The 13,163-nt window shown below is 33.7% G+C and overlaps 1 long non-coding RNA gene across 1 annotated transcript in view; it reads right to left on the bottom strand.

The window, feature by feature from the left end:
• Positions 1 to 8,953: 8,953 nt before the first annotated feature.
• LOC107681277 (uncharacterized) overlaps positions 8,954 to 13,163 on the bottom strand; it is a 20,831-nt gene continuing 16,621 nt past the window's right edge. The window contains exon 3 of the long non-coding RNA XR_001633235.1: positions 8,954 to 9,016. This is a non-coding gene — a long non-coding RNA (uncharacterized LOC107681277). The remainder of the gene's footprint in view (positions 9,017 to 13,163) is intronic.

Below are 13,163 nucleotides of genomic sequence, written 5' to 3' on the forward strand. Positions count from 1 at the left end.
ATATATTTTTATTATGTTATTTATATATGTATTTATATATTTTTAGTTGTATTTATTTATTTATTTATTTTAGAAAACGACTTAATATCTTAAGTCACTTTGCATCTAAAGTAAATGTATCTTGATTTAATAATGTTTAGATATTTGTACTGGAAAACAAGACAAAAATACTGAGTAAGAAATAATTTTTTGCAGTTTAAGTGTTAAACTTTGGGATCAATGATCTATTTATAATTTGGTAAAGCATTGTATAACACACTAAAATGCATATTCCTGTGGACAAATTGCTTGGTTTTGATGTTTTTTGAATATGAGGAATAAACTGTACAGTGCATGAGGGTGCAGCTGACCTTGAATTATACAATGAAAAGCTGTTCTCCTGGAGTACAGCAGGATGTTGAAGTCTGTGCATTATGCATACAATGCGTTTTATCAAATCTCTTAATGCCATGCCATAAAGCTAAATTTAAACTTCCACTTTAAATATTAGCAGAATGACGGGCTCCATGCAAATCTGTTATTATAGTAAATTTAATTCCACCATTAAGCTTTTCAAAAGCCTTTTTAATCATCCATTATTCATCAGTATTGTCACTTTCGCTCTTTTTGCTCCACTTAAAAGGTCATCACGCGGAATGAGTTAAGAAACGACTGCGTTCACAGCTGCATGTCAACCATTAGCTCGCTAAACATTTGCATATTCTGTTCAGTCACTATTCCTTATCAAAACCACAATGAGGTAGGCAACGTGATTAAACATAATTAAGACTTCGTTAGGGGTCCTTTGTAAACACTTTCCTCCATAAGTCACTAACTTGCTGGTTTTGCTGATTGCTAATGTGCTAAAAGAATCAAAACCCCCGAAGACTTTGAGCAAATAAATATAACGAACAATAGAGTAAAAATGACAAACTATTTCCATGTCTTCAACCTTTTTTATGTACGGAAATCAAGCTTTCTTTCTCCCGTTCTCTCTCACAGACGCACACACAGTACAGACACGCACTCGCACACTGCCTCGCGAATTTATCAATAAAATAATTTCGCAGCTGAAAAGCTACATGACATTTCTCAGTAGCGAGCTTCATGTAGCAGTTAAACTTAAAGATTCGCTATTAGTAGTAGACGCTGCTGCTGAATACTGCTGAGTGCTGAGAGACACACAGACGCAGGTATTCACACGCACTTAATCTCTCTCTCTCTCCCTCTCTCTCTTTCGCTCTCTCTCTCTCTAATAACTGCGTTAGACTGCATTAATAACTGCGTTAGCCTGCATATCAATGGCTCAAGCCTCTGTTATTAGCTCTAAAATGAGGTTTGGGGATTTGCAACGAAAGGTTTGGGATGAGGTGTGTAAAAAATTAGCTAGTTCAACACAAATAATGCACTCCCGAAGCGGTAATGTGGCCATGTCACCGCGCCTATTAATGGAATGGTCTTTCTCAGTTTTCAAACAAATTAAGAACTACATTTGATTTTTATTGACTGAACACAAGCGCTTATTGCGATAGAAAACACTGTAACGGTTTCCACTGATTAAGAAATATTTTTGTTTGCTTGGGGGTGGTAATATTAGGCCTATTATATTAATAGGGAAGGGGGCCCAAAAAATTGTATTGCCTATGTCACGAAAAGAGGTAAATCCGGCCCTGGTCACAGTGAACACAAAGTATTAGCCGGCATGCAGCAAAAATGTCTCATTCCAGAGTGATGATGAAGCATGATAGATATACTATTATTTCCAAACACCAGAGAAATTTGCTAGTATCCAGGTTGGTATTTAACTACCCTCATACGGCACCCAAAGTGTGTTTGCTGATTATCTGATGGAAAGAAAGCAGCATAACAGACTGTTTTTGTACGTAAAAAATAAGGTGGATGTTCTGCTTTGCTTCATTGTTCATTGATCACTTAATCTGATCACTAACAGTACACACATTGTCACTGATTTCTCATGCATTTTCTGTGCAGCTGTTCTCTGAGATATATTTTGAATATATATTTTATATATTGTGAGTATTTTCTACATTGTGCATTAACTATTTCAGATTTACCCACGTCTAAACGGTATACGTACAGTTTTACATGTCATTTAGGGGACTTTTTGGCCAGAATACACTGCAAAATGAACAATTTATGCAGCATATTTAGATTAAGATTGCTTTTATGCTTTACAGAGAGGCTGTTATTGAAGGATGGAGCAGTTCGAAACCGCAGTATATTGAACTGACAGCAAACCCGCAAAGAAAACAGGGCGTTTACGTATAAGTCTTAGAAGTGCTGAAGCAAAAAACAAAAGTGACGAAACTAAATTATGACTGTTTTTGGTGTTGGAAACATTCACTGACTTTAAATGATACGATAAAAATGTAAGACATAAGTCCCCTTTGACATAGTCACGCACAACCTGCAGATCTCCAGCATTATGAAACCACAGCTTCTCTCTCACACCATCATATTCTCTATCTCTCTCGCTCTTACTCACTCACTCTCACCTGGGGAACCAGGGAACGCCCCCCCCCCTCATTTCTCACCAAACACTAACTTTCTGAATGTCTCTACCACCTTTTCTCTTTAAAATAGACCATCTCTCTCTCGAGTCTCTTGTAAATGTCATAGCGGTTGTGGAAAAACGTATTCTTCCTTAACACATCCAGCGGTGATGGACGGTCCGAGCGCTCAGTATATCTCTCTGTTCTCTATAAATGAAACTAACCTTTACATAAGACATCATATAGTTGACAGCTCAGCAACCACATGAAGGTTTTCCATGAAATGCAGATTTACAGACTCTTAACAGGAACTACATTTTTAAATTTTTGTGAAAAAAATGTGATGCTTGACCACTTCGATGCTGTGGGCAGTTGCTAGGGAATTTCAACACAGTTTCTAAGGTGTTGTAGTTGCTCTATGTTTGCTGGCATGCTGTGGGTGGTTGCTAGGGCACTTCTACAAAGTTTCTAAGGTGTTCTAGTTGGCAGAAGGTTGCTAGGGTGCTGTGGGCAGTTGCTAGGGCATTTCTACAAAGTTTCTAAGGTGTTCTAGTTGCCAGGAGGTTGCTAGGGTGCTGTGGGCGGATGCTAGGGCATTTCTACAAAGTTTCTAAGGTGTTCTAGTTGCTAGGAGGTTGCTAGGGTGCTGTGGGCAGTTGCTAGGGCATTTCTGCAAAGTTTCTAAGGTTTCTAAGAGGTTGCTAGGTTGCACTGGGTGGTTGTTAGGGCGTTGCTATTCTATGTAAAATTCTAAATATCTAGCTGTAGCTCAGGTTCTTCCTTTAATGTGCGTCTGTGGGATTTTTTCAGCTCTTCTCAGCTCCAGCAGGTGAGAATGCTGCGTCTGATCATTTAGTAAAGTGCTTGATCGCTAGTCACAGTGATGCCCGCGTTCGCTTTGCTGAGCTAATCTGAGTTCTTGTTAAGGCTCTCTTCTGCTCTCACACAAACAAACAGATCTGTGATGTGTGTAGCAGGAGTGTGGCGATAAAGAGTGTTTCCGGCGGCTCGAGCGAATCATCAGCACATATAAACAAGCGCAGCTTTTGCATTATGCATCGGGATGTACTTTTATTCCCCCTACCCCCCCTCCTCCCCCAGCACCGCAGCGAGATTCTCATTTTCTGTGACAATAAAACCGAGCACAGGCTGAGACTGATGAAAAACACGATTGCTCCTGATATCTCCTCAGCCTCCAATAAGGAGCAATGGTGCTGTTTTAGGGAATGGGATTTGCGCATCATAAAACGGTAGTTTGATATGATGGAACTGGCTTTTTGGAGATATACTTCCGAACACAAATGCAGACTTCTGACTTGTGTGCTGTATTCCCGTGTTGGAGAATATTGAGTGATGTTTAGCTGAGGAAACGTTGGTGAACTGTTGAACTGCAGCCTGTTGTTTTACTTATTTATTTATGATCACAGCAAATATGATCATTTTGAGTTGTGCAATCTTTTCTATTCGACATTCGAACACTGCTATTTGTTGAGTCAACTTAAAAAACTTTGTTACCCCGCTGCCTTAAATTTTTTATCTTAATTGTTTTTTTTTCCCGATGTGATGCAAACATGAAAACATGCGTTTTTTGAGTTTAAACAAGTTATACTAGTTCATTCAACTTTCATCTTAGTTGAGGGCCAATTAACTTAAATGTTCTTGTTGCCTGGACAATTTATAAAAAAATGTATGTCTACAAAAAAAAAAAAAAAATACAGTGAACATTATTTTTACGGCATTTAATAATCTTATGTTAATTTATACATCTACTAATGCATTTTTTTTTTTTGTATAGTTAAGTTAAAGTTGTATAAATTAACTTTAGTTAATGCATTATGAATCAACATGAATTAATAACAATAGTATTTTTTTTTTTTTAATTAACATTAATCTAGATCAGTGGTCACCAACCTTTTTAAGCCCAAGATCCCTGACCTCGGCCTTTATGAAAGACAAGATCTACCTTTTAAAGAATTGATAGAAAAAGACAGCCCATATTGTACTTCCAATTTGAGGCCTTTTATTTAGTATTTTAATTGGCCAATCATGGCCAATTTAGATCCTGATTTTTTATTATTTTGTTAACTAGCAAATTGGCCGATTTTGATACTGGCTGCTGATTGTTCTTTCTTTATTTTTTAAGCAAATTTGTTCATTGGTTATTTGCTCTGTAACAAGCAAACTGGCCTCAAACAAAAATATCTGTAAGCATTTGAAATTAAAGGCAACCACTGCATTTTAATCACAATCCAAACAAAGATACACATGTTGCATGAGCAGTTGTTTTTTGATTAGAATTGGATTGTATCATTTTAAGATTTAAAGCAAAAACAGAACGGCCTGACTTTAGCTTTGTGAAATTATGCTACATAAATCATATCTGCATGAAACAAATTCAGCAGAAGGTCTGAATCAACAATATATACTTTTAACAATATATAGCCAACAATATATATTTTATTTAAATACGCAACTTTATTAAAAACAATGTATATGAAAAACCTTTATATTTATGTTTTTGTAATACATTTTTAAACGGATGTCTATCTTTTATATTTAATATAATATCAACATGTATTGACATGTTTTAGGATGGTTATACATGCACAAGACATATATGTCCATGCACATACACAAACATGGATATATATGTTAATATATGAAATTGTTGCAATTTTTAAATAGGTTTCATATATCTTTTTATTTCAGATGACAATATATTTCATATAGGCTATGCAAATATGTGCATATATTACATTTCCGTATGGGAAACTCCATGCTTTGTTTGTTCAGAAAATGCAAAAGTCTGCTTTTAGCATCCAAACTGCATCCGAAAAACGAGTACAATCTGAGTAGGTACTGTATTTGATACTTCACAACCATTTAGAGAGTATGTTTCTTATAGGATGCATGCATACAAATGCCAGTTTGAAAGGCAGTCGAGCAGTTCTATTCTTCTTTATTATTTTCCAATTTCTTTTTTAATTTCTCCTTTCATGAAAAGGTACGAGCAAGGCCAAATAGAGCCCTAATAAAGAGGCAAATTGTGATCCTAATGCATGCATTGTTTTTGTCCACTGGAACAATGTGGCATAATGGAACAAATGTCTGAATTTTGTGCCGAAAATGAAGCCACATGTTTGGATGATTACTGTGGGAAAAACTTGAAAGAGGCTTAATTGTATTGTATACATATGGTAATTATGATGATAAGAGAGTGATAACTGTGCAACGCATCAGAAAACAGCTTCCTCTTTTTTTAGTTCTCAGCCGAAGCCACTCAGCCTCAAAGAAAGATACCACAGTATGATATGAGACCAGCTATAAGTATTACAAATGCAAGTATTAAACCACAGCTGATCTTATGAAACACAAAATAACAAGCAATCAAACTTTCGTCTGAACTCCGAAAAGGAAACGTGACTAGCTAAAGGTGGTCTTGGTTTTTCAACGACATATTTAGCATTTATGTGTCAGATTGAAACTCAACTGGTGGTTGTTCAAAAGCCGTAATGACCTTTAAGAAAAGACTGAGTTGCTCTGAAATCTGTCAGGATTGCCAACAAGCTAAACTTCTGTACTTCACAGTCAATCAGCTCTAGCATCATGCTAATAACCCGCCGCGGTGGAAAAACCCCAGCTTCACGTGCTCTTGGACATCTCGAAGGTATGGCAGCGCTGGATAAAGGTTAAAACAACTGTCATGTTAAATTAGCATGTTTCACTTCACAAATGAGCTAACAAAGCAGTTTTTCAACAGCCGTTTAACCTCATTTTGATACTTTCTGTATGCTAAGCTTTTTTGATGCTGTGAAAAGTTTTGTGTATTTGTGGCACGTAAGATCAGTGACCTTTCGCTGGTTTTAACATCTAGTTTTATGATTAAATAGTGGAACGATTGGTATAGCAGTGTTTGTAGTTATTTTAGAGATCAGAAAATTAACCGGTTTGACCCAGATAATAAAAATAGTTTTATTTATGTAATTGTTTATTTATTTATTTACATTTTAACTTGTGCATATTTAATTTATTTAATTAGTTTATTGTGTTTCGATCCTGTGCATTATTGACAGCTACTTTTGCATTTATTTTATTTTATAGATAACTTTCATAGTTTTATACTGTACGTTGTCAAAAACGTTTTGATTAATATCTAATCAATCAATTGATTTAAAAAAAAACTGTGTTTATTGTAAGTAAAATATATGAAAATAGCTTCTAAGGGGCTAAAAGTAAATCTCTGACCTGTAAAACACAATTCTATTTTAAGTTTGAACAAATCAAAACATGTTAGCATCTTGTTTTTGTACATTTTCTATTAATTAATTAAGTATTTTACATTTTTGACACTGTGTTTTTATTGTATGTAGTACTTAAAACCAAATATATAAAAATAAGTTCTAAAGCACAAAAGTAGATTTCTTACACTGTACAACACAACTCTATTTACATTTGTTTTAATGAGCGTTTAATATGCAACAAACAAACGTTTAGCTTTAACAAATCAAAACATGTTAGCATCTTGTTTTTGTGCAGTCCTGACACCTGAAACTGAAATTAGCAGACGATAAGCATGTCAAAATATGCCAAGTGTGAAAACCAAACAGGCATATGATTTCTTTTTTAGGCCTGAGCTGCACTAAGGTGTGAACTAAATGATGCAAGAAATATCACCGCTGCTTTTATTGACTGTAAAACCTGCACAAGGTGTGGTTCGCGAATAGAAACTTTCATTATGAACTCAGTGCTCGGCATCAAAGAAACAACATTACCCATGCTAAACTCCATCTAAAACAGCACTTTATCCTTCTTTCATCATGTTTATGTGTGCAATTTATAGTTTTAATTGTTACATTATGTGAACACGTATAGCTTTTTAATGCATAAAGCTAAAATGTGATTAAAAACCTAAAATCGGGGATTCTGCGGCTCTTAAAAAGTCCTAATTCCAAAAATGAAGGCCTTAAAAGGTCTTAAATCAGAGCTGAAGCCCTTGTAAAAAAGCAATATAATTAAAATACATTTATTTCATACTTAGTATAGTTCAAATCTATTAACATATTTACTGACATATCGCTCGAGACTTACTGAAATAAAAATTATAATTCAACTTTATTTGGAGTACTACTTGTGCGCAATTAATATTTCTTAATATATAGACTAAAATGTGTTTTAATGTCACTATTGATGAGGACTGTAGGATCTTAATATAATTTCGGCCTTTAAATGCAAGATATTTAAAGTGTACCTGAAGTATGCTTGCAATAGTTCCACTTTAGCACAATTAAATATACTTCAGTATATCTTTAGTTGGACTTCCTCACAATTAAAGTGCATTAAGCACAAAATTAGTTGTCCCATAGCAGACTTTAAGCATACCAGTTTAGTACCAAAAGAACAATTGCAGGATATTTGTATAATTCAACTTTATTTGGAGTACTACTTGTGCGCAATGAATATTTCTTAATATATAGACTAAAATGTGTTTTAATGTCACTATTGATGAGGACTGTAGGATCTTAATATAATATCGGCCTTTAAATGCAAGATATTTAAAGTGTACCTGAAGTATGCTTGCAATAGTTCCACTTTAGCACAATTAAATATACTTCAGTATATCTTTAGTTGGACTTCCTCACAATTAAAGTGCATTAAGCACAAAATTAGTTGTCCCATAGCAGACTTTAAGCATACCAGTTTAGTACCAAAAGAACAATTGCAGGATATTTGTATTAAGCACATAGATATGTAAATCTATTAGTACAAAATATTTCAAATATATTTTAGTATGTTTTTTTTTTTTTTTACTAGGGTATCTTTATGTAATTTTACTTTTATCTTGATTTGAGAATCTTTGCACATTTGCACTGGAAAACAAGACAAGAATACTAAAGAATACGTCACTTTTTTGCAGTGTGATCAGAAGATACAGTAAAAATTATTTCCATATTGTAGTATTTGGGAGCCGAACTGATAAAGCTTTAAGCTATTTTTTTTTTTTAATTAAAAGGTAATGTCGATCTATAGGAAGTTGCATTTTCAAATTTGTAAACCTTTACAATTAGATAACATATTGATGTATTGTTTTCCCTTAATTTTTTTATTTTTTTTAAACTTGGTCTTAAAAGTTCTTATTTTGCCCTTCCACAAGTTAAGGCCTTAAACAGAAAGTTGTAAATTCATTCAGTCATGTTGCATGCATCACAAAAAAATGTATGTCTTCCTTATAATTTTTTATAGTATTTTTTATTTTCCAGTAAAAATATCTGAAAAATCAAGATTCTCGAGATGCAAAATCAAGATATGGAGTCTTGTTTACTGAGAAACTGAAGTTTATGCATAAAACAAGAACAAATGAATACTTCAGATGCAAAAATAAAAATAAAAAGTGCGTCTGAGATTTTTCTTTTAAATGAGTATTTTTATCAGGCTCCTATGAGAATAACATTGCACATTTTTGAAAATAAAGCATTCGATAACTGACTAATAACCTTTTCTTTGGCATTAAAGTGAAATTACTGAACCTAAACATAGGAGCCTGATAAAAAAAGCTCATTTAAAAGAAAAATTATGAAGTTTTCAAATATCTGTGAGTGTGGTGTGAAAACGTGTTGTTCTTTTTTTTTTAATCATAAACTCAATTTTTCAGAAAACAAGACTTATGTCATTTTCCATCTTGATTCGTGAATATTTGCACTGGAAAACAAGACAAATATACATATATATATATATATTTTTTTTTTTTTGTTGTTATTATTATTTTTTTCAATGTGATTATTGTAAAATGAATTAAAAAGTAATGCAAATCTGTAGAAAGCTGTATTTTCAAACTTTTAGACATTGACATTTAGATATTTAATATTAGATATTAAATATTAAATATTGAGCTATTTTGTTCCCTTCCAATTATTCCTTACATTTTATTCACTTGGCCTTGAAAAGTCTTAAATTAACCTTCATAAAAACCTACAGAAATCCTGTAAAATATAAACGTTCCCTTGCACATTCATATAAACTGGAAGATAAAATGTTATGTATTTATATGTATTTATACCATCAGACTTTTTGACAGCATATCCGTCTAAATAAGCCTCTCCTTAAACGTCTCGGGCAGAACTGTAGCTAACGACGTTGAGTCTTGAGTCTTTAAGTAAAACTACATTTCCTCTTGAATTAAAAAGAAAATCCGGCAGATAGTGCCCTGCGCTTTAAAATGAAATTAAAAGTGCAGTCTTTGATGTTTTCTCCTCTCCTTCCTCTTTTTTTAAAGCGTGCACATTTTCTCCCTCTCTTTTCCATGCTTTTCTCTTTGGCTTCTTCCAAATTGCCAACCATCTGTGGGTATGTGATACTTCTCTTCAGTACAATGAGTCTGGGCAGGGAGGCAGTGTTTCCCATAATCCTGCAATTCATTCAACTCTCACATCATATCATGCAAATGTGGCTTGCTGTCTCAGGACCCTGCAATCCTGTTCCAAGCGTATGCCTGAGCCTTGTGCGATACAACACATTTATTATGCATGCATTGCACTAGGCTTATGGTAATAAGGTATTAAATTAGTGCTGGACATTATTGCTCCCCCAGATCATTTCTGTTTCAGAGATTTCTCATAAAAGACATTGGATGTGAAGGGAAACAGATTGGAAGCCAGATGAGGTGACGTTCACGTTTCCGTTGCTTGATTTGACGTTTCGCAGCTCTTCTCTTTTAGGGTTTTAAGCATTGGTTTGGACAAACAGTCGCAGTGGAATTTTCATCTGCTAAATCGATGTGAAAATGAAAGTTGTCAGCTAAGAAACGACCGAATTTGACCGCGTGTAAACGCACTTGACTTGACGAATTAGGCCTGTCGGTTCAGTTGAATGAATCGTTTGGAAAACACACTTTCGCAGTAATTTGGCCGTATAATTCCAAATAGTGTTTTCTTAATGGAAAGGAGCGATTGAACACACGCCGCACTGTAAACATGACAGCAATCAGCTCAGCTCAAAACATGTACACATCAAAACAGTGTTCAAGATGATGAGACATTTATCAAACTTACATTACTAAACAATTCCCCCAAATACAAGATTCAAACCATCTGTGTTAATAGCAGCGTTGTGCTCCTTCCACAACAGCATTGAGAATGACTTAAATTCCAAGTTCCTGAATATGATTTTTTTTTTTTGCATTGACATAAACAGCATGCAGAACTGAAAAATAACTAAAACAAATTTTAGCAAGAACAGCAAAGTTTGTCAACACAGATAGGTTGTATTTATTTATTTATCGTTATTTATAATAATAATAATAATTATTATTATTAGTATTATATCATCTAATGAATTAACTTTTGCAAAATGCATTATTGTGTTGAATTCATTTAAAATTCAGTGAAATTCCCGTAACAAATCTGAACTAAAAAAAAGCAAAGTTTGTCAACACAAATAGATTATTTACCATTTTAGATTGTGTTTAGTATATATTTTATTATTTTAAATAATTTTATAATTTTATTAATATTTTTGTAGTATTATATAAAATATTTATTTTATTATTTTTATGTATTATTTATTATAAAATCTGTATTACTATAATTATTATTATTATTAATTAACTTTTTTGTAAAATGCATTATTGTGTTGGATTATTTGGATAAGTAAAATTCTAATTTGAACTACAGAAGTGAATTTTGAGTGTTGGATTTGTTTGTGAACCAGAGTGGAAGAACACTTCATTTCCCAGAATGCATTATTGTGTTGAATTTATTATTTCAATGGAGTTTCTATATAAAAAAGCAAAGTTTGTCAAGACATTTTAATTGTTGGATTAAAAAAAAAAAAAAACCTTGGCCTTAAAGATATACATGCATTAATGTAAGTATACATAGAGAAGTATAGAAGTCATATTCAATAAATTAACTTAAGGATCAGAGTGGAATAACACTTAATCTCCCAGAATGCATTACTTGTGTACATTTTCTCTGAATTACAATTCAGTGACTTCCTCTTCCTGTCATTCCAGTTCAACTTCCTGTGTGTTGTGGCTAGTACACTCATGAATTCAAAGGAAGCCACTTCTTTAATTCTGAATTTTGCATAACCATATTAATAACCCCTAGGTAGGCGTCTCACTAGTCTTAGAACAGTTAGTAACAGAGTTAGTATTTAAATAATGAATATTCATGAAGTTGTAACAAATGTTGGACGGTTTGTGTTGTGTTGTAGCGCATCACATGTAGGTCGTTTCATTTCGTTTGCTAACTGCATCACAGAAAAGCTCTGTAAATCATCACAGATCATGAATATGCAACGTTTATCAATCACTGCCTGTCATTACGGTCCGACCCTGATTTATGAAGCTCACATGTGATGTGATTATATACTCATGTGCTACTCTCCATAACAATACTGTGCCTTGCAAAAGAGTTTTTTTAGTTCATTATGTTTTAATGACAATCAGACAATAAGAACAAGAGGAAATTGTAAATGCAGAACTTCCTCAGGAGCAGAAACCCTTAGCAGACGTCTGGTTTCATAATGGTTTTCTTGTTGATAAAGCGCTTGGCGTGTCCTCGAATGGAAAGTACAGTCGAGTTTTAGCTTCAAACGCTAGAAATGAGATTTTGGGGCCAGTAGGAGGTTGATTTTTAGGGTCACAGATGCAAAGAAATTAAACTATTATGAGTTTCAGACTGGTGTGAGGCCTCGAACATGAAGTGAAAAATCACGCCTAAAATGTGGGCAGCCTGCACAGATCACGGCGTTTAGACCAGATTAAAACCGGACTCCATGCACACTGAGCAGTGGTGTCCAGAACCGCTGCTGCTTTCTGACTAAACGACTTGCATTAAAAAAGCCACATTAACTGCATTCAATTGTGTTCAATCTCTCAACTGCAGCGCTTTACTGTTAGACGTATTCACTGAGAATCACAATCGCCGCTGCGTTTCTCAAAGTCTTTCTCTCTGCTTGCAAACACTGACTCAATCATTTTTTGTCTAAATAGTGATTTACGTTAGACTGAGACTGTTTCTTTAGCATCACACAGTTTCATAATTAAGAAGCAACCGCCAGAAACCCTTCAAAAGTCTGATTAACTGCTGAGATGAAGCAGATACTGTACACACCGGAAGAGTGAGCAACTCTTAATTTCAGAGTTTATACTTATGTTTTAATCGCAGCCGCACTGGAGATACATGAAGTAAAGCAGCAGGATTTGAGCATCAGCAGCTTGTCACATGATAGTCTGAAGAAAGTCACATGATCAATTATACGTGTTTACTTGCATATGATTTACTATTTGATTACTCGCATAGAAATAATGCAGAGTCATTAAAGGGGTCATATGATGCGATTTCAATTGTTCCTTTCTCTTTGGAGTGTTACAAGCTCTTGGTGCATAAAGAAGATCTGTAAAGTTGCAAAGACTAAAGTCTCAAATCCAAAGAGATATTCTTTATAAAAGTTAAGAGTCAGCCACGCCTACCTATTTTTTATATTTGATATCTATAATTATCTTTATAAAAGTTTTTAAATAATATTCAAAAGTAACTTTAAAACAATAATATAAAACAATAATAAATAATATGAAACATTAAGCAAGGTAATATTAAATAAAACAACAACAATAAAAAATACATTAAAATGTATTTATTTTACAATTCAAAATTCATTTTATATATATAT

This window comes from Sinocyclocheilus anshuiensis, unplaced genomic scaffold (genome assembly GCF_001515605.1).
Source record: "Sinocyclocheilus anshuiensis isolate Anshui unplaced genomic scaffold, SAMN03320099.WGS_v1.1 scaffold1632, whole genome shotgun sequence".
NCBI lineage: Eukaryota > Metazoa > Chordata > Actinopteri > Cypriniformes > Cyprinidae > Sinocyclocheilus > Sinocyclocheilus anshuiensis.